General features: G+C 42.9%; 1 protein-coding gene across 2 annotated transcripts in view; it reads left to right on the top strand.

The window, feature by feature from the left end:
- LOC134225681 (uncharacterized) overlaps window positions 1–22167 on the top strand; it is a 153732-nt gene that overhangs the window by 33233 nt on the left and 98332 nt on the right. The window contains exon 1 of one of the 2 annotated variants that reach the window (XM_062705955.1): window positions 11594–11612. The exons of the other annotated variant lie outside the window; for it this stretch is intronic. The gene's annotated coding sequence lies outside the window, so the exon portion shown is untranslated. Of the gene's footprint in view, window positions 1–11593; window positions 11613–22167 lie in introns of those variants that run through there. 2 annotated transcript variants of the gene reach the window in all.

Below are 22167 nucleotides of genomic sequence, written 5' to 3'. Positions count from 1 at the left end.
TATATCAATCATGTCCGGCGTCCAAGCCTGTTCTTATATCAACAGGCTTGGACGCCTCCTATGAAGAGGCTTGGACGCCTCCTTTCAAGAGACTTGGACGCCACCTTTCAAGAGGCTTGGACACCTTCTTTCAAAAGGCTTAGGAGCCTCCTTTCAAGAGGCTTAGACGCCTCCTTTCAAGAGGCTTGGAAGCTTCCTTTCAAGAGGCTTGGACGCCTCCTTTTAAGACTTGTTGAAGCCGATATTGATCACTTCTTGCGAAGAGCATAACTTGGTCTCCTCATGATATTTTAGTGCAAAATATCGATATTGTTGTTTGATCTTCCATCTCTTATATCAATCATGTACGGCGTCCAAGCCTGTTCTTATATCAACAGGCTTGGACGCCTCCTATGAAGAGGCTTGGACGCCTCCTTTCAAGTTACTTGGAAGCCTCCTTTCAAGAGGCTTGGAAGCTTCCTTTCATGAGGCTTGGAAGCTTCCTTTCAAGAGGCTTGGACGCCTCCTTTCAAGAGGCTTGGAAGCCTCCTTTCAAGAGGCTTGGAAGCCTCCTTCCAAGAGGCTTGGAAGCCTCCTTTCAAGAGGCTTGGAAGCCTCCTTTCAAGAGGCTTGGAAGCCTCCTTTCAAGAGGCTTGGAAGCCTCCTTTCAAGAGGCCTGGAAGCCTCCTTTCAAGAGGCCTGGAAGCCTCCTTTCAAGAGGCCTGGAAGCCTCCTTTCAAGAGGCCTGGAAGCCTCCTTTCAAGAGGCCTGGAAGCCTCCTTTCAAGAGGCCTGGAAGCCTCCTTTCAAGAGACCTGGAAGCCTCCTTTCAAGAGGCCTGGAAGCCTCCTTTCAAGAGGCCTGGAAGCCTCCTTTCAAGAGGCCTGGAAGCCTCCTTTCAAGAGGCCTGGAAGCCTCCTTTCAAGAGGCCTGGAAGCCTCCTTTCAAGAGGCCTGGAAGCCTCCTTTCAAGAGGCCTGGAAGCCCCGTTTCAAGCGCCCCTGAAGTCTCGTCTCGAGAGCCCTGGAAGCCTCCTTTCAACAGCCCTGGAAGACTCCTTTCAAGAGGCCCTGGAAGCCTCCTTTCAAGAGGCCTGGAAGCCTCCTTTCAAGAGGCCTGGAAGCCTCTTTTCAAGAGGTCTGAAAGCCTCCTTTCAAGAGGCCTGGAAGCCTCATTTTAAGAGGCTTGGAAGCCTCCTTTCAAGAGGCCTGGAAGCCTCCTTTGAAGATGCCAAGGAAGCCTCCTTTCAAGAGGCCTGGAAGTCTCCTTTCAAGAGGCCTGGAAGTCTCCTTTCAAGAGGCCTGGAAGCCTCCTTTCAAGAGGCCTGGAAGCCTCCTTTCAAGAGGCCTGGAAGCCTCCTTTCAAGAGGCCTGGAAGCCTCCTTTCAAGAGGCCTGGAAGCCTCCTTTCAAGAGGCCTGGAAGCCTCCTTTAAAGATGGCCTGGAAGCCTCCTTTCAAGAGGCCTGGAAGCCTCCTTTCAAGAGGCCTGGAAGCCTCCTTTCAAGAGGCCTGGAAGCCTCCTTTCAAGAGGCCTGGAAGCCTCCTTTCAAGAGGCCTGGAAGCCTCCTTTCAAGAGGCCTGGAAGCCTCCTTTCAAGAGGCCTGGAAGCCTCCTTTCAAGAGGCCTGGAAGCCTCCTTTCAAGAGGCCTGGAAGCCTCCTTTCAAGAGGCCTGGAAGCCTCCTTTCAAGAGGTCTGGAAGCCTCCTTTCAAGAGGCCTGGAAGCCTCCTTTCAAGAGGCCTGGAAGCCTCCTTTCAAGAGGCCTGGAAGCCTCCTTTCAAGAGGCCTGGAAGCCTCCTTTCAAGAGGCCTGGAAGCCTCCTTTAAATGGCCTGGAAGCCTCCTTTCAAGAGGCCTGGAAGCCTCCTTTCAAGAGGCCTGGAAGCCTCCTTTCAAGAGGCCTGGAAGCCTCCTTTCAAGAGGCCTGGAAGCCTCCTTTCAAGAGGCCTGGAAGCCTCCTTTCAAGAGGCCTGGAAGCCTCCTTTCAAGAGGCCTGGAAGCCTCCTTTCAAGAGGCCTGGAAGCCTCCTTTCAAGAGGTCTGGAAGCCTCCTTTCAAGAGGCCTGGAAGCCTTCTTTCAAAGGCCTGGAAGCCTCCTTTCAAGAGGCCTGGAAGCCTCCGTTCAAGAGGCCTGGAAGCCTCCTTTCAAGAGGCCTGGAAGCCTCCTTTCAAGAGGCCTGGAAGCCTCCTTTCAAGAGGCCTGGAAGCCTCCTTTCAAGAGGCCTGGAAGCCTCCTTTCAAGAGGCCTGGAAGCCTCCTTTCAAGAGGCCTGGAAGCCTCCTTTCAAGAGGCCTGGAAGCCTCCTTTCAAGAGGCCTGGAAGCCTCCTTTCAAGAGGCCTGGAAGCCTCCTTTCAAGAGGCCTGGAAGCCTCCTTTCAAGAGGCCTGGAAGCCTCCTTTCAAGAGGCCTGGAAGCCTCCTTTCAAGAGGCCTGGAAGCCTCCTTTCAAGAGGCTTGGAAGCCTCCTGTCAAGAGGCTTGGAAGCCTCCTGTCAAGAGGCTTGGAAGCCTCCTTTCAAGAGGCTTGGTAGCCTCCTTTCAAGAGGCTTGGTAGCCTCCTTTCAAGAGGCTTGGTAGCCTCCTTTCAAGAGGCTTGGTAGCCTCCTTTCAAGAGGCTTGGTAGCCTCCTTTCAAGAGGCTTGGTAGCCTCCTTTCAAGAGGCTTGCAGCCTCCTTTCAAGAGGCTTGGAAGCCTCCTTTCAAGAGGCTTGGTAGCCTCCTTTCAAGAGGCTTGCAGCCTCCTTTCAAGAGGCTTGCAGCCTCCTTTCAAGAGGCTTGGTAGCCTCCTTTCAAGAGGCTTGGTAGCCTCCTTTCAAGAGGCTTGGTAGCCTCCTTTCAAGAGGCTTGCAGCCTCCTTTCAAGAGGCTTGCAGCCTCCTTTCAAGAGGCTTGCAGCCTCCTTTCAAGAGGCTTGGTAGCCTCCTTTCAAGAGGCTTGCAGCCTCCTTTCAAGAGGCTTGGTAGCCTCCTTTCAAGAGGCTTGGTAGCCTCCTTTCAAGAGGCTTGGTAGCCTCCTTTCAAGAGGCTTGGTAGCCTCCTTTCAAGAGGCTTGGTAGCCTCCTTTCAAGAGGCTTGGTAGCCTCCTTTCAAGAGGCTTGGTAGCCTCCTTGCAAAAGGCCTCGCAGCCTCCTTTCAACAGGCTTGCTAGCCTCCTTTCAAGAGGCTTGGTAGCCTCCTTTCAAGAGGCTTGGCAGCCTCCTTTCAAGAGGCTTGCAGCCTCCTTTCAAGAGGCTTGGTAGCCTCCTTTCAAGAGGCTTGCAGCCTCCTTTCAAGAGGCTTGGTAGCCTCCTTTCAAGAGGCTTGGTAGCCTCCTTTCAAGAGGCTTGCAGCCTCCTTTCAAGAGGCTTGGTAGCCTCCTTTCAAGAGGCTTGGTAGCCTCCTTTCAAGAGGCTTGGTAGCCTCCTTTCAAGAGGCTTGGTAGCCTCCTTTCAAGAGGCTTGGTAGCCTCCTTTCAAGAGGCTTGGTAGCCTCCTTTCAAGAAGCTTAGTAGCCTCCTTTCAAGAGGCTTGGTAGCCTCCTTTGGTACCCTCCTTTCAAGAGGCTTGGTAGCCTCCTTTCAAGAGGCTCGGAAGCCTCCTTTCAAGAGGCTCGGAAGCCTCCTTTCAAGAGGCTCGGAAGCCTCCTTTCAAGAGGCTTGGTAGCCTCCTTTCAAGAGGCTCGGAAGCCTCCTTTCAAGAGGCTTTCTTAGCCTCCTTTCAAGAGGCTTTCTTAGCCCCCTTTCAAGAGGCTTTCTTAGCCTCCTTTCAAGAGGCTTGGTAGCCTCCTTTCAAGAGGCTTGGTAGCCTCCTTTCAAGAGGCTTGGTAGCCTCCTTTCAAGAGGCTTGGTAGCCTCCTTTCAAGAGGCTTGGTAGCCTCCTTTCAAGAGGCTTGGTAGCCTCCTTTCAAGAGGCTTGGTAGCCTCCTTTCAAGAGGCGTGGCAGCCTCCTTTCAAGAGGCTTGGTAGCCTCCTTTCAAGAGGCTTGGTAGCCTCCTTTCAAGAGGCTTGGTAGCCTCCTTTCAAGAGGCTTGGTAGCCTCCTTTCAAGAGGCTTGGTAGCCTCCTTTCAAGAGGCTTGGTAGCCTCCTTTCAAGAGGCTTGCAGCCTCCTTTCAAGAGGCTTGGTAGCCTCCTTTCAGGAGGCGTGGTAGCCTCATTTCAAGAGGCTTGGTGGCCTCCTTTCAAGAGGCTTGGTAGCCTCCTTTCAAGAGGCTTGGTAGCCTCCTTTCAAGAGGCTTGGTAGCCTCCTTTCAAGAGGCTTGGTAGCCTCCTTTCAAGAGGCTTGGTAGCCTCCTTTCAAGAGGCTTGGTAGCCTCCTTCCAAGAGGCTTGGTAGCCTCCTTTCAAGAGGCTTGGTAGCCTCCTTTCAAGAGGCTTGGTAGCCTCCTTTCAAGAGGCTTGGTAGCCTCCTTTCAAGAAGCTTGGTAGCCTCCTTTCAAGAGGCTTGGTAGCCTCCTTTCAAGAGGCTTGTTAGCCTCCTTTAAGAGGCTTGGTAGCCTCCTTTCAAGAGACTTGGTAGCCTTCTTTCGAGCCAGGCTACCAAGCCTCTTGAAAGGAGGCTACCAAGCCGCTTGAAAATAGGCCAGCAAGCCTCCTTTCAAGAGGCTTGGTAGCCTTCTTTCAAGAGGCTTGTAGCCTCCTTTCAAGAGGCTTGTAGCCTCCTTTCAAGAGGTTTGTAGCCTCCTTTCAAGAGGCTTGTAGCCTCCTTTCAAGAGGCTTGGTAGCCTCCTTTCAAGAGGCTTGGTAGCCTCCTTTCAAGAGGCTTGGTAGCCTCCTTTCAAGAGGCTTGGTAGCCTCCTTTCAAGAGGCTTGGTAGCCTCCTTTCAAGAGGCTTGGTAGCCTCCTTTCAAGAGGCTTGCAGCCTCCTTTCAAGAGGCTTGGTAGCCTCCTTTCAAGAGGCTTGCAGCCTCCTTTCAAGAGGCTTGCAGCCTCCTTTCAACAGGCTTGGTAGCCCCCTTTCAAGAGGCTTGGTAGCCTCCTTTCAAGAGGCTTGGTAGCCTCCTTTCAAGAGGCTTTGTAGCCTCCTTTCAAGAGGCTTGGTAGCCTCCTTTCAAGAGGCTTGGTAGCCTCCTTTCAAGAGGCTTGGTAGCCTCCTTTCAAGAGGCTTGGTAGCCTCCTTTCAAGAGGCTTGATAGCCTCCTTTCAAGAGGCTTGGTAGCCTCCTTTCAAGAGGCTTGGTAGCCTCCTTTCAAGAGGCTTGGTAGCCTCCTTTCAAGAGGCTTGGTAGCCTCCTTTCAAGAGGCTTGTTAGCCTCCCTTCATGAGGCTTGTTAGCCTCCTTTAAGAGGCTTGGTAGCCTCCTTTCAAGAGACTTGGTAGCCTCCTTTCGAGCCAGGCTACCAAGCCTCTTGAAAGGAGGCTACCAAGCCGCTTGAAAATAGGCCAGCAAGCCTCCGTTCAAAAAGCTTGGAAGCCTTTTTTCAAGTCGTCGAAAGGGTCGTTTGGCCGAAAGGGTCATTTGGCCGAAAGAGTCATTAGGCCGAAAGGGTCATTTGGCCGAATAGGAAATTTGGCCGAAAAAGACAGTTTGTCGAATAGGTCATTTTGCCGAACAGGTTATTTGAAAAGTGAGAAATTAGGAGTAAGGAGAGAGACGTCTCCTTTCTCTCTCCTCATTTATCACTTCTCGCTGTAAAAAATGAAGAGCGCGAAGTGAGTTGTGAGACGTCTCACTACTCATTTTGCGCTTCTCACTTTTGATAGCGAGAAGTGAGAAATGAGGATTGAGAAAGGAGACGTATCACTTCTCACTCATAATTTCTCACTTCTCACTGAAAAAAAGAGGAGCGACAGATTAGAGATGGTCGGGTTTCAGGTTTTCCCTAATAATTCTTTCGGCCAAATGACCCTTTCGGCCAAACGACCTTTTCAGAGCTTTCACTCTCAAACTTGCAAAACTTGCCCGATGAAAGGTTAGGGTTCAATAAACTGTCTGCTTGATCCCCATTTTGCTAGCTGATCTGCTATTTCGTTTCCTTCTATTCCGCAATGGCCAGGAACCCAATATAAATTATCCTTATTGCGATAGGAAATAAGCTGCAGTAGCTTGGGACATTCCCACGCAAGCATTGAATTATAAGTTTTTGGCTTTATTGCATATATTTGCATTTCGATAATTTCGTTTTAAACAAATTTATACACAGTCTAGAATGGCGCTTATCTCCGGTTTTAAAAGCGTTGGCCAAAATCCCATTGAAATCGAAATGTTAATGCCAGGGCCAGTAATCCCGGCCCCTGCCATTTGATTTTGCTTGGAGCCATCTATATAACATATTATGGAGTCAGTCCGAAACCCTGGGTCTGCTGCACTCCACGAGTTACCTCAGGAACTTTAATTGTAGGTTGATTGTAGATTCTTTCCTTTATCATTGAGTCGTCATTCATCAAAACCAAGGGACTGATTTGCAACTCATTCAAGATACTCATATGTCCAACGAGGATTGTACGACAATTCCCCGAAAACCAATTCCCCGAATACAATTTCCCCGAATGTAATTTCCCCGAATGTAACAATTCCCCGAATGCAATTTCCCCGAATGTAACAATTCCCCGAATGTAACATTTCCCCGAATGGAACAATTCCCCGAAAATAAAATACCTCTTGTAAACACATCTTCGCAATCGACTGTATGCGTCCGAAAAAAGCAGCGTTCAAAGATACATTCAAGAGTGAGATTATCAGCTGAATAGCCTTTGGTAGTATTTGTAGTTCTTGATCCTCCAAGATGTGTTGTTGAATTATAAACATATCAGAGTACAGTGTTTTCTTAGGAAGCAATGGTGGATGTAAAACCTTGAAAAACAAACATAATACGTTTGCCCGGAAAGAGGCAATGGTGAATGTGATTCTCTCTTTAAAAAGCATGCATCTGCTCGGAATAGTGCAATGGTAAATGTGTTTCTTCTTCAGTGGATGTTTCACCAGATATTGAATGTTATTATTCGTTCTTTAATAACATGTATCTGCCCTGAATATGATAATGAGGGATGTGATGCATTCTTTAAAAGAAGGCATTTTTACAAAGTAAGCAAATGGTAGACGTGGTCCTTCAAAAATAGGCGTTAGCTCGAACTAATGCAAAGATTTTTTTTATTAATCTTTATTACCGAAACTTTCAGCCCGAGGCTGGCTCGTCTCGAAATACAAAGATGAATGAATTGAGAATGAGAATAAGAACTAATCTGATCTCTTATTTTAATGCAGGCGAATTTGGCCAGCATAAGGAAAAAAATAAGATCCCTTATTACGCAATATGTATTGAATGTATTATATTTAACCGAAAAACGTTTTCCCGAATTCATTTTCTCAATATAGCATTAGGCGGTCTGTAACTTTCGCAGTGTGATTTTCGATGGATTCTACCTTTTTCAGAATGATCTTAGGAAGAATGCCGTTTTTTAGAATGTTATATTAAACGAATTAGCATTTTCTCAGATAAGTGTGGTGTAATGTAACAGCAGTTTTGAAACATATAATTGCTTCATATCAATCATTTATTATACCTGGCAAACGTGCTACTTGCTTAGTAAATGAATTATCCCCCCATTTTTTTTGCTTAATTGCTGACAGAATTTCTGTCTCCAAAGGCCTTAATTTGAAGAAGGCATTATCTCCTCGATTCTCATTACACCAGACAGACGCGATCAGTTAAAGAAGGCGTTGCTTCATTCTTTCACTTTATTCCAGACAAACGAGTTTATTTAAAGAAGGGGCTGTCTATCTTCTTTGCCTTATACCGGGCAAATGTGTTCATTTGAGGAAGACATTATCACTTTCTTTCCCCTAATACCGGGCGATGCTATCATCTAAAGAAGGAATTATCTCCTACCGTAGTCTTATACCGGACAGACGCGTTCATTTTAAGAAGACATTCCCTTGGCTTTAAACCGGGCAGATGCGTTCATCATACCGAGCAAACTTATTAATTTGAAGAAAGCATTATCTCCTCACTTCGTCTTATACAGATCAAATGCGTTTATTTGAAGAAAGCATTGCCTTCTTTCAGCGCATTGTCTTCATCTTTAATGGCTTTACATTCTATCTGAAACATGGGCGGTTTTTCAACTTAGTGTTCTATTATAATTGCCACAGTTATCGAAAGCTTTCTGGTACCCGCCAGTTGCATGAATATCTTGTGTAGCAAGTACAATAGTTACACTGTGCACAAGGCGCCGAAAATGCTTCCCACCCTGAAGCATCTTAGGCTGCACCGAGATTCGAACTCCCAAGCTAAGGATCGGCAATCATAGGCCTTTGCTCGCATGACTTACTTAATACCCATCGCCTTGTGCCGCACTAAAAAAAGAAGGGAGATGCATTCGGGGAATTGTTACATTCGGGGAAATGTTACATTCGGGGAAATGTTACATTCGGGGAATTGTTACATTCGGGGAATTGTTATTCGGGGAAATTGCATTCGGGGAAATTGCATTCGGGGAATTGTTATTCGGGGAATTGTCGTACAATCTCCAACGAGATCCCCGAAGAAGCTCAAGAAGATTCTGGGATCATTTGATCTTCAGAGCAGTTTTGATTGCGTGCAATTGAATGTACGTATGTAATGGAAGCAGAAAGCATTTCTTGCCTTCACAATTTGCTGTTCTATATGCTTATTCCAGTAGAGTTTGCTGTCTAGTATCACTCCTAAGTATTATGTATCAAAAGACAATGATAAATTTGTCTCACCTAAGAGGAGCGTTGAAGAATTCTACGTTTACGTTTCCTAGTAAAAGGAACAATTGCTGTTTTTGTAGGATTTATGTTCAGTCCTACATCTCTGCACCATGACAGTTTGTAATTCAATGCGGTTTGCTCTCGAAAACAATTTTAATAAATTTATCACGGACTATGATAACAATGTCCACGATGCTGTAAGTTATCGAAGATCATCTCCTCCTTGTGGACAGCCCTTTACAGCTGTTACTTTTACTGTTGATTCTCCGAGACTGGTCGATATTTCTCTTTTAGAAAGCATCTCTTTTGTCCATGGGAAAACCATGATGCCTCATAGCGTTTTGGATAGATGTGAAAGATGAGCTATCAAAGGCACCTTCAATATCAATGAATATTGCTAATAGCAATTCCTTTGCTGAGAAGCATTTTCCTATTTTTGTAACAAGTGTATGAAGAGCCGTAATTGTTGACTTACCTGATTACCTGACTTACCTGATTGTGCTCAATGGTTTGTTTTGAAGAATTTCAGATTTGATGTGTTCATCAATAAGTTTCTCCATTATTTTTAGAAAAAACTGATAACAGACTAATTGGTCTAAAGGATTTTGGGAAGGAACACATATCTTTCTTATTTGCTTTTGATATTATTACCACCCGTACTTGCCTCCATTCCTGCGTGAGGAATGTAACCTAATAAAAAAATGATTTGAAAAGATTTTCAAAAATTGTAACTAATAGTAAATATTAAATTTGTCAGATATTTGGTCTCTTCTGTAGCTTAGTGTTCATTAAAAACTTCCAGTCTGACAAGTTTCGTTTAGTACTTTGCCAAAGTAGAAATCATAGATCATCGATTGATGCAACAATTCACCAAGTTTAAGCAGGATATCCTCCTTCCAGTAAAGCCGAGTGAAAATCTACTGCTGCCACTCACTAGCATGGTACCGCCATCCGATCGCTAGCTTACATATCAATTGAACACCTTCGCAGTTGTATATCTACTTCTACTACTAATTCGAAGTGAATCGTTTGCCGCGCCGGGGTGGTTGTGTATTCATTCATCAATCGGTCAGTCCGCTGCAGTTTGACACGCGAAATGTAGCGTCAAAAAGGAAATCCGTTCCACTCAGGTGCACATCCAACCGCCCGGGCAGCGTGGGGCACACGAGAGCTTTCTCGGCTTTGGTCCGCGCGTCTAACCATAACTAATGCAATGCCTTTGCCAAGTTTGGAGCGTCGACATTGTCTTGCTGGTAACAACAATTCACAACTCTGTTGCAGACAGTTACTACAGACACCGTTTGGCAGGTGTTTCTTGATTTGCGTGGGAGGTATGCAGGGAGCTTCTTGAATACGCTGACACTTCCTTAACGGATTTAAGTAGAAGTCAAGAGCAAATTTTCAAATATCCAATATGTTTCAGTAAGCAAACAATATAAAACATTTTGTCGGTACTGTAATTTTGAAATTGAAGTTGCTATCTGAATCGTTGTTAAGAAAGGTAGATTTAAAAATTTTGCATGAATTAAACATAATGGGTCGAAATATTAACAAATAGGGACGACTGATTTCTAACACAAAAACTGTTTTCAACCAGCATTCGAATTTCAACTATTTATCATGGTGAATCTAAGTCAATGCTGTGTGGCGGAGCCCCTAATCAGTGACGCTACTGAATGCGTCAGCAAAATCAATCAACTAAATCGAATCTTGTAGCAACTTTCAATATACGGAGAAATTGGAACTCTCAAACGCTGTGCATGATGTTCTTTTCTCCATCCGGCTACCAATTAGCTGAATGTATGCAGAAATCTCTCACTTGGAGAACGCAGTCAACTGAATCCTTTGAGTCCGCCCAAACAAGTGGTTAACAAATCTGTTTCCGACTGCAATCGTTGCGCACAGCAAAATGACGTGCTTCGATTTTTTACAGACACATTGTCTAGGCTGTTAAAAGCAGTCATAGTGCATATAATTACCATTTGTACCACTCGTTTGCTTTCAAATTCCAACTTGCAAATACCTTTGCATGGGACGCCCAACCCTAAGGCAACACCGCTCGCGAATGAACATACGTACGTCGAGGGTTACAATCAAATCTTTACGACAGATGCTTCATTCCGGCGGCGGCGAGTGACAGTTGCGTACAGGTTGAAAGAGGAAAAAGGCGCAGTTTTGGACAAAATATTTTCACGCAAGCATGCTGTAACAAACATTAGCCACCACTTGCCTAAAAAGAGGCCGATTCGTGACTTCATTGTTTCCGCTAAGGTGATATCATGTTGTTTCCATGAGGTTCGTGATCGTGACGTTCACTTGTTTCAATTACGATCAATCAAGCTCTTATATTATAATGGTAACATTAGATATGTACGGATGAAAGAAATTCTTAAAAATCTTTATATAAATAGTTAGGTATATGTATTTGCTTTCTAAAAAATGACCAAGACCCTGTTTGATACATTTATTTATATAGTATTACGGATGGTATTCCCGGCAGGGTCCCATTCCCGGCACAGACCTAAGAAAGAAACATTATTTGGTCGAAACTCCTCCGTAATCGTGTGTGCTCACTCGAGAATTTACGATGCAGGTAGCTGGATTTGAACTTAAAGGCTTTTGAGGGGCGTGCCTAAACGTAATAGTCTGCCCTATCATAAATTTTCATGGCAACTTTGTGCCTCAAAATCGGTCAAGGTTAGGTACAGTAAAATTGCCAAGATCCCATAGTGACATAAAGAGATACCCGAAGACACCGTCTCAATTTATAGTTGATGAGATTGGACTAAAGGTTGTTTATATGTAACGTTATTTTTTTGGAGCGAATTTAAAATCGTCTTACAAAACTTACAATAGAATAGCCATAAAAGGTCGTTGAAACTAATATCTTGTTAATTATTTACTTCAAACGCCTAAAACAGCGATTTTATTCTACACCTTGGAATTAATATTTTTTTCTCTTTACTTACAGGTAACTTTGTAGTGGACTTGAACCGGTAGGAACCACTGGATTTTGTTTACTGTGAGTGACTGTGGCTGCTAATTCATATTCATTTTTTTTTCATTTCAATTCACCCTTATTCGATTCATGTTACATAATACCGATCCGGATTACCTGGTTACCGGAGTTCCGGATTTGCTAGACCATGTCTCAGAAATGGAGAAGTTGATCTTATAGAATCCAAAATGTATCCTGAGTTACCAGTTTCGTAGAAAATTCGAGGATTATGACTTCCCAACGTTTTAGGAACACCTGATCATATGAACTCGGAACGGACATCCCGGAATAAATTCCCGTGGGCCCTATAGTGATGATGATGATACTACCATCTATTGTAGCAAGGCACCTGCCGATAGCACTGGCCATATCTGACAAATGATTTGATCATGATTATACTATTGTATGTATTTCATCAAACTCCTGTATGAAGGGCCAAAAATGGGTGGGGTGGTTCCATAAGCAGACACTTATGCGGGATGGATAGAGAATCTCCTTCCAGAAGAAAGTTCGTACATACAATAATACAATTTAGCCCTCGTTCCCCAGATTGACCCAATAGATGGGGAGAAGAGCCCGCCCTTTATCCACGAAATGTTAACAATAGGAAGTTTGCAATTCCACTCTTCCTATCCAAATCGCTTCAATCGGGTGCCCTGATGGATTTTTATATATAATTTTATAATTTGCAATGGAATTTTCTCACCAAATCTGTCCTCAATGTGCAAGATCCTTTCTTCAATATCAGACTGTTTTGATATGAATGGTTTTCTTCAGAGATGGAAAGACCAATTGTTCATCGAGGTTCTGCACAGAAAAAAATAATGAAATCTAATAAGCGCGTAAAAAATAAAGACGCGGAAGATTACACTATTCTGGGCGTACATGGATCTTTTCCAACAAGTTCACCCTAAATGTATGCAATTTCTATAGCATTATGTCAATTTCTATGGCATAAATCAAATAAAAACTGACATAATGCCTATGAAATCGCATACATTCAGGCGATAATATCGTTTAAATTTACGCTCTTTTTGGCATTCCCTTTATGTGCATTACTTTCGTATAAAGTTCAACAACTTTTTCTATCTGTGTGGTTAAAATTTGGTTATACTAGAATCCTAATAGGATGAGATAAGAAGAAGGCAGTATCAAACATCACAACATAGGTCCACCTCTAATAAGGACTAAACAGTGTAATAAATTTGTCTCAAAATTTGACGTAATCCTTAACAAAATTCTACTCCACAGTAACTATAGTGGCCGCAAATTCACTCTGAAGAAACCTATTCCAATTTATGGGCCTAAAGTGACCATAAATTCATTTGAAAGAAACCCTGGCAATATGGGTATCAAAATTCTTGAAATTGTTTCGGAAACGTGTCATTCATGTAGTTGAGAACATAGGATGGATATGAACCGGAACGGTCATCCTGGAATAGGTTCACGGAGGGCCCGTAGGGGCCAAAAACTAATTTAGATTAAATCCTGGCAATATGGTTATCAAAATTCTTGGAATTGTTCCGGAAACATGTTTTTTATGTAGGTGAGACCATAGGATGGATATGAACCGGGACGGTCATCCTGGAAGAAGTTCCCGGAGAGCCCGTAGGGGCCAAAAACTTATTTAGAATAAATCCTGGAAATATGGTTATCAAAATTCTTGGAATTGTTCCGGAAACATGTTTTCAAATATACCATAGAATGAATATCAACCGGAACGGTCATCTTGGAGCAGGCTCCAGGAGGGCCTATAGTGGCCTCAAACGCATTTAGAAGAAACCCTGGCAATATGGGTATCAACATTCATGGAATTGTTTCGAAAATATATTATCCATAAGGTTGAAACCATAGGATGGATATCAACCGGAACAGTCATCATGGAACAAGTTCTCGAAAGGCCTTTAGTGGCCACAAACTTATTTAGAAGACACCCTGGCATCAACATTCTTGGAATATTTTCGGAAACATGTTTTTCCAAGAAGATGGGACTGATGCTGGGTCATTAGGCCGAATGGCCGTTAGGCCGAACGGACAGTAGGCCGAATGGTTATTAGGTCGAATGACAAGTGAGGAGTGAAGTGAGAAGTGAGCAGTGAGAAGTAAGCAGTGAGAAGTGGAAAGTAAATAGTGGAAAGAGAAAAGTGAAATGAAAAGACAAAAGAGGGAAGTGAAAAGTGACTTTATCACATTTTCGACCCGATTTTATCACGTCCCGCTTTTGTTACGTTTTTGTCCCATTTTGTCACCACATAAAAATTTATTCGTTCTTTTTACTTTTGTAAATTATTCAGCAAACAACAATGATCTTCATGAAATAACTTACAGCGCCTATGGTTTATTATAAATCATTTCTGAGTACCTGTAAAGAATTTTTTAAGTCTTTTTGACAAGAAATAACAGAAGAAGAAGAAAAGAAGAAAAAACAGAGTTTCTTCTAAATGAGGAGGGTTTGAGAATGACTGATCCGTTGTCAAACCATCGTATGGCCTAATAACCTAGAAGATCATGCTTCCGAGACAATTTGATGAATTTTGATACCCATCAGGAGACGAGTTTGTACAATCCCATTTAATTCCACCACTTAATTGTACCTTGACAGATACAGACCTCAACCTCAACAGACCTCAACAGTAATGTCGTCTTCAGTGTCTCGTACTTGACTACACTGAAGACGACTTTACTGTTGAGATCGAAATACGTATCTGGCGAGCAACAATTAAGTGGTGGAATTAAATGGGATTGTACAATCTCGTCTTATGACAAGTGAAGATATTCCACTAAAAAGCTCAAAATAATTTTCTTAACCCATCCATTGTCACCACCTTATGGTCCAATTACTTATCAGATCATGCGTCCGAAATAGTTTCATGAACTTTGATATCTATATTGCCAGGGTTTCTTCTGAATAAATTTGTGGGCACTTTAGGCTCCACGGGAACTTGTTCCAGGATGACCAGTCCATTGTCAAACCATCTTTTTTTTTCCAATTTCGTTTATTTGGTAGGCTCAGGCGTGTATAACACTTTACGGAGCCACGTTTCTTTGAGATATGTACAATCGACATAATCTTATTATTAAATTAGTAAGAGAGGGAAATAAGCCAACGTACTCGTGGTGACTCGAGGTTAGGTTTACAATGTTTAAGGATGGACGGGGATTAGGATTCGGGAATCAGGGAATCATCATAATCAAGGAATTTCAGCAGCTCATCCGGTCATTTGGCGTCGGGGACGATGTGGTGTGTCGTCGTGCTCGAAGAATGGTTCGAATAGGAGCATCTTCCGGACGGCCAGAGCTACGGCGCTCTACGGGACAGATAGACAGAGACAAAACAAACAAAAAACTTTGAAGAAAAGAGAAAAAAACAAAAGTATTAGACTTTTATGTCAGAGGAACAAAGAAAACTATAAACGGCTTGCATATAGACCACATCACGATCCCCCAAAACACCTCTTATCTCCTGGAAGGGTTGTTTACCTCACCACAAGGGTATCCAATAATTGCTCTCTGGAGACGTCGTTTACCGAGCAGGACCAAACTACGTGATCGATGTCATCATAACCGTCTCCGCACCTACATAAGTTGCTATCGACAAGGTTTATTCTGTACAGATGTGCGTTTAGTGAATAGTGATTAGACATAAGTCTCGACATCACGCGAATGAAGCCTCGACTTAAGTCCTCATCTCTGAACCACGCTCGCCCAGAAACTTTTGGAACTATAGAAAATAGCCACCGTCCAAGTTCGTTGTGTGTCCAATTTCTTTGCCAACTTTGAAGAGTACTCTGACGGACTAATGGGAAAAACTCGTTATTCGAGATTTGTCTATCATAAACATCACCTTCCTGTGCGCCCACCTTTGCTAGCGAGTCCGCCTTTTCATTGCCATAGATTAGGTAATGGGATGGGACCCATACAAAGGTGATCTTTAATGATCTTTCGATCAAATCGCGCATAAGCTCTCTTATGTATGCAATAAAGTAAGATGCGTGCTTAACAGGATTCATCGATCGGAGTGCTTCGATAGAACTAAGACTATCCGAGAAGATGAAATAATGGTCTACGGGCTGATCGGAAATTATCCCCAAAGCGAAATTAATTGCTGCCAGCTCAGCACCATACACCGAGCACGGTTCTTGAAGTTTTCGGAAGGTGGTAGAATTTTCATTGAAAACACCGAAGCCAGTGGATCCGTTGATGCGAGAACCATCAGTGAAGTATCTGTTATTGCAATTGACATGTTCATATTTTTCAGAAAAAATAGGGGGAATAGAAAGACGTCGAAGATGATCTGGTATTCCTTGAATAGCATGTTTCATGGACAGATCGTATACAATTGAGGAACTGTCGTTTGTGAAGTGAACTCGAGGGGGATTATAACACGGAAGACAAAGATCTGATGATATGTAGTTGAGATAAACTCTCAGGAATCTTGAACGACAAGTTAGTTCAAGCATATTATCGAAGTTATCTAGAACAAGTGTGTTACTTGTTCCACATTTGATGAGTATTCTAAGTGAGAGCTCCCAGTAACGGTGCTTTAAAGGAGTGACTCCAGCAAGCACCTCCAGGCTCATGTTATGCGTTGAATGCATGCAGCCAAGGGCAATACGCAAACAACGATACTGAATTCGTTCCAATTTGACCGCTGCTGAGAGGAAGCAGAAGGAGCCATACTCTAAAACAGAGAGAATAGTCGTTCTATAGAGTTTGATGAGGTCTTCCGGGTGAGCACCCCACCATGTTCCGGAGATAGAACGTAGAAAATTGATCCTTTTCCGGCATTTTTGTATAAAATACTCAACGTGGAGTTTCCAGGTACATTTGGAATCAAACACGACCCCAAGGTATTTAGAAGATAAAGATTGGTTGATGTCATCATTCAACAGCTTTAGTTTCAGTTGAGCAGGATACCGCTTCTTAGTAAACACAACCAACTGAGTTTTTTGCGGTGAAAACTCGATCCCTAAATGTCTGGCCCAAACAGTCAGACTATCCAGGGTACTTTGCAATGGTCCTTGCAAGACAGCTGCACATGGACCTCTTAGAGAGACCACGGCATCATCTGCAAGTTGACTGAGCGTGCATTGTCCTTCCAAACAATTGTCAATATCTTTTACATAGAAATTGTAAAGCAAGGGACTTAAACATGAACCTTGGGGAAGGCCCATGTAACTAGTTCTGGAAGTTGTCAGAGTGCCGAGTGTGAACTTCATTTGTTTTTCTGACAACAAATTGTACAAGAAATTATTCAAAATAACGGGTAATCCATTACTGTGCAGATTGTCTGACAGTACTTCTATGGAAACTGAATCAAAAGCGCCCTTAATATCCAAGAATACTGAAGCCAATTGCTCCTTGTGCGCAAAGGCCAGTTGTATATCTGAAGAAAGCAACGCTAGACAATCGTTTGTTCCTTTCCCTTTTCTAAATCCAAACTGAGTATTTGAAAGCAATGCATTTTCTTCGACCCAATGGTCGACTCTTGAAAGGATCATTTTCTCCAATAATTTTCTCATGCATGATAGCATGGCAATCGGTCGGTATGAATTGTGATTAGACGCTGGTTTCCCAGGCTTTTGAATAGCTATTACTTTCACCTGTCGCCATTCAGGTGGCACAATGTTGTACTCCATGAAACAGTTGTACAGGTCAAGTAATCGTCTTTTTCGATATCTGGGAGGTTTTTAAGAAGATTGAATTTGATGTTATCGCATCCCGGAGCAGAGTTATTCGATGAAAGAAGAGACATAGAAAGTTCCAGCATTGAGAATGGTCCACCCAAAGAACCGGGATCAGTGACTGATTCTCGAAATAGCGGTTCTGCTGGTACGGAATCTGGGCAGACCTTTTTTGCGAAGTTGAATATCCATCGATTGGAGTATTCTTCACTCTCATTGGTGGGAATGCGGTTCCGTTTCCGAGCCGTTTTCCAAAGTGTTGTCATTGAGGTTTCTCGTGAAAGTCCCTCGACAAAACGTCGCCAGTAGCTACGTTTTTTTTGCCTTGAGAAGATTTTTGAGTTTTCTTTCGAGCCTCAAATACTCTTCAAAAAGCTCCGACCTTCCGTGTTTACGGAAGGCCTTGAAGGCATCAGATTTCTCAGAATACAACTTAGTACATTCATCATCCCATCCAGGAGTGGCTGGTCTTCTGATGACAGATGTACTTGGAACGCGTCGTTTCTGAGCTTCTAGTGCGCTTTTTTGAATCAACTCAGTAAGGAATCGATATTCATCCAAAGGGGGAAGAGTATCAGTTGATTCAATACCAATTTTACCGCCGATGCAAATTTTGCCAGTCAATGTTCTTCGTGAGATCGAAAGGAACATTAACTGGCTCAGATTGTTGATAGCCACTCTTAATTGTGGTGACTATCGGCATATGGTCACTACCATGGGGATCTTGAATTACCTTCCACGTGCAATCTAATGATAGTGAATTTGAACATAAAGACAGATCAATACGGCTTTGTTGACCATTTGGTCCTATTCGAGTTACTTCACCAGTGTTCAAAATATTCAAATTGAAATCGTCACACAAATCATAGAAAATAGGCGCTCTATAATCGTCATACGTTTCGCCCCATCCAATACCATGTGCGTTCATATCACCCAATATCAATACTGGAGATGATAGGAGGGAGACTGCGCTCCAAAAATGTCGACGATTAATAGAGGCATTTGGAGGAATGTACACTGAAGCTATGCAAAGATCTTTATTCTTCACATTTACTTGGCATGCAACGATTTCTAAGCCGGGAACAGTCGGAATGGGAATTTTGTAGAAGGAGTAGCTTTTTTTGATCCCCAAAAGAACGCCACCATAATGATCATCCCGATCTTGGCGAATAATATTAAAATCGTGGAAGTTGATTTCATCTTCAGAAGAAAGCCATGTTTCACAGAGTGCAAATATATCGCAATCGGAATTGCGAATCAAAAACTTGAACACGTCTAATTTATTTTTCAGACTATGACAGTTCCACTGCAGCACAGTGATTGTATCTTGCATGGCCGTAGGGGAAGTGGGGGTAACACGCCCATAGGGGTTAAAACGCGCCACCCCTGAATAAGGTTAAATATCCCCATTGTGATTATTTTAAATAGTCTATACGATGAATCAATGAAAAATATTGCCATTGGATACATATATTTCATGATTTTTCTCTAGTTACACATGAAAAACTCGAAAAAATGATTTTTGCGTGTTTTGATGCAATTCTAGCTCGGTGAAATTTAGTCTTTCTATCGCTGTTATTCATTGGTAAATTGAAAATTGAGCCATGAGCCATGCTGCTTACTCGTGTTCTTTATGTTCCACACGAAATCGTCGTCAAAATTGGTCTTAAAACGATTTGATGGGCCTTCAAACTTCAGAGGTTGGTGTGGGGCAGTACGCCCATGCTCATTTCGTATGACCGAAACAGCTGAAACATTCGGTTAATTGCCTTAATGTAGGCAATTAAAATGAAAATCAGTACGATAAACACATGCGCGTTTTAACCCATCCACTGGCGCATCTCACCCCGCATGGTTTCAATATCAATATTTTTCGGGTGCTTTTTAAAAATCAAATTTCTGTGCAATAAAATGTACAATTAGATATCTGTCATCGGTAGTCAGTCGCAGATATACTGTTCTTTAGTATGCGCTGATGAAAACTGGCTGAAATGGTGGTTTTCATTGATAAAAATGGCATTTTCCTTAACGTGGGCGTCCTACCCCCAGTTCCCCTATTATCTATCGAAAGATACAATTTCTGCAAGAAGGGGCCATGAAACAGTCAATTGCTTCAGATAACTTTCTACTGTTGGTATAAAAAGGTCAATTCGGAATATTGAACAAATTCAAAAAACGGTCCACGAGGTCCTTAAAGGATATCAATCCTAGCTTGGACGGAATATTTTTTCTGGAAGTGCGAATTGTATTTTTTCTTTCATTGATTCTCCTAACCGGATGTTTCTTGAAAACATCGGTTTTAGGCAATGGCGGGAATGTCTTGCTGCAACTAGGATCCAAAGGAGCAGTGAAGACAGACTGCTTCGGGATTTTAAATAATCCCCCATTACCTTCAGATTTTGGCAAGCTTTTATGGATGACTTTTGTTCTCTTACGGCGCGATCCCGGGGAAGACGGTTGCTTCCTCTTTTCGGGCACGTGTACCTCCGAAGAATCATCCATATCAGCTACGTCGGAGTCCAATTCATCAGTGGCAATAGAATCGTAGTAATCACTTACTCGAACGGCAGCTGAAATAGCAGCCGTGGCGGTGGTTGTGGCGGATGTGTCTTGCGACTTAACCATTTCCTCATACGACTGCTTGGAGCGCTGTACCAACGAGCGCTTCACTTTTTGGGTGCGCTTTTTGTACACCGGGCATTCTTGCAAACCATGGGGAGGATCCATGCCACAATAAGCGCACTTTGTAGCTTGTTGTTGACAGGACTCCTTCCTATGCTTTTCAAAACATTTGCCACAACGGGGCTTGTTGTCGCAAAACTCGGCAGTGTGCCCCAACTGTTTGCAGTTGGTACAATTGAACACCCTCGGCACAAAAAGACGCACCGGAAATAACATATTTTCAATATCTACATATTTTGGGAGAATCGAACCGGCGAACGTCACCCGAAGCGAACCTGACTTAGAATACACATACCATGGTAGCTGAATGCAACTCCTTGCAATCCAGAATATCCACAGTAGACTCCATTGCATTATTTAAGCGGCCTTTTCCCGCAAGTACATCCTTGCAAGTCAGGCTCGCTGCGTTGATCACACCTTCGATTTCGACCTCCCGCGAGGGGACATAAACCAAATATTCAACATTGTAGGCATTGTCTTTAGCGATTTCGTTTGCATCCTTGTATGTAGGTGCGGTTATGCGTAGTTTGTTCCGATTTACCTGATGGAAATCAGTTTTCGGAAAACGACGCGTCAAATCTCGCTTAATGCCGAGAAAATCTAGGCTTTTCACTTTCTGCCGAAAGTAAACAACCCAAGGCCCAGGAGAAGATGCATGGTAGAATCGTGTGCGACCACCATCTTTGGGAGGCCCACTGCCCTCCGCAGTCTCCGCCTCCATTATCACCTCGCAAGGTGTTGGAAGTATAGTTATTACAAGCTAAGAACTAATAACTATTAACTAATTAGAAAAAAAAACTAATAAAAAAAAACTAATTCAAACTATTCTAATCAGACCCACTCTGTGGGAGAACAATACAACAATCTTTGCCACTTATCTGCGGCTGCTGCTGTAGGTAGCACTGTAGCAGCAGTAACAATAGCCTGCTTCACTGGCGTCGCCAGAAGCAGCTACTTCCCCTCGCCGACAGTGATCGCCTTGGATCCGTAGGTAGGATACGCACCACACAATAGCACTCGCACTACCGAACACAATCTGCGATGAGACACAGCACTCACGTCTGGCTCGTTCGAACTATCGGCACGGAATGACTAATTCTGTTTGTTCAAAACAAATTTGTCAACTTGTTTCTTAGAGAATTTTCCCCGATAGTTTTTGTTGAAAAACTATAGTTCCCTTGAAAATTCCAGTCATATCCCGTTAAAATTTTATTTCCGTAAACACTAAGAAGAACCTTCGAGTGGAAATTCCGAAGAACTTCTCGTTGGAAACCAAAGAATTACTTTCAAAATTCAGAAAGTCATTTGACCGAACAAATCATTAGGCCGAATCCCATCTGACCGAAATAAACATAGAACCGAAAATGTCGTTTAGTCGAAATGGACATACGGCCCAATGTGTCGTTCTGCCGAATTTGTCATTTTGCCAAAAAAGACATTTGACTGGAAATGCTGTTTGCCGAACGGGAAGTCAAATCGATTGGGGAAAGGACATTTTAGGCCAAAAGGTCCTTTCTTTCAAACGGTATGTCTGGTCAAATGACCTGTTAGGGCAAGAAACGTTTTCGGTAAAAAAATATCAGTTCGGCTGTATGTAGGCTTCGGCCAAATGACCATTTTTGACTTTATAACCTATTTGGTTAGATCAGTGATCCCCAACATATGGTTACAACAAGGGCCACATTGCAATTATGAACTGTTGAAGCGGACCGCAGTATTTTTGCAATATTTGTCTATCATTTCGTATTGATTTTCAAAGCTTAGTACAGAATGATGTTATTTACATTTTTTTAACTATTATTTTTTAACTATTATTATATTATATTATATATTATTATATATATATTATATTATATATTATTATTATATTATATTATTATTATTTAATTATTATTTTTTTATTAATTATTATTTTAACTATTATTGTCAATATTTTCGTAAAACATACTTGTAAAGGCTTTTATTTCTGCAGGTTTAGTCGCCGTAGCTGATTATAAAACGATGCTACTATTTTTGCTCTATTATGCTTGACAGCGATAATTCTTTGGCAACACCATCTTTTCGGATCAGTTGGCAGAAAGTATTCGTTTTTCCAAATGATCATATCGTCATTGTTCTGCCAATCCGCACCAAGTGCCAATGAAAAATCACCCAATTTTGCGTATAAAACAACGTGTTGCGATTGTA

Source organism: Armigeres subalbatus, chromosome 3, assembly GCF_024139115.2.
Source record: "Armigeres subalbatus isolate Guangzhou_Male chromosome 3, GZ_Asu_2, whole genome shotgun sequence".
Lineage (NCBI taxonomy): Eukaryota > Metazoa > Arthropoda > Insecta > Diptera > Culicidae > Armigeres > Armigeres subalbatus.
Note: the sequence above shows the minus strand (reverse complement) of the source record. Positions and strands in the feature narration are given on the sequence as shown.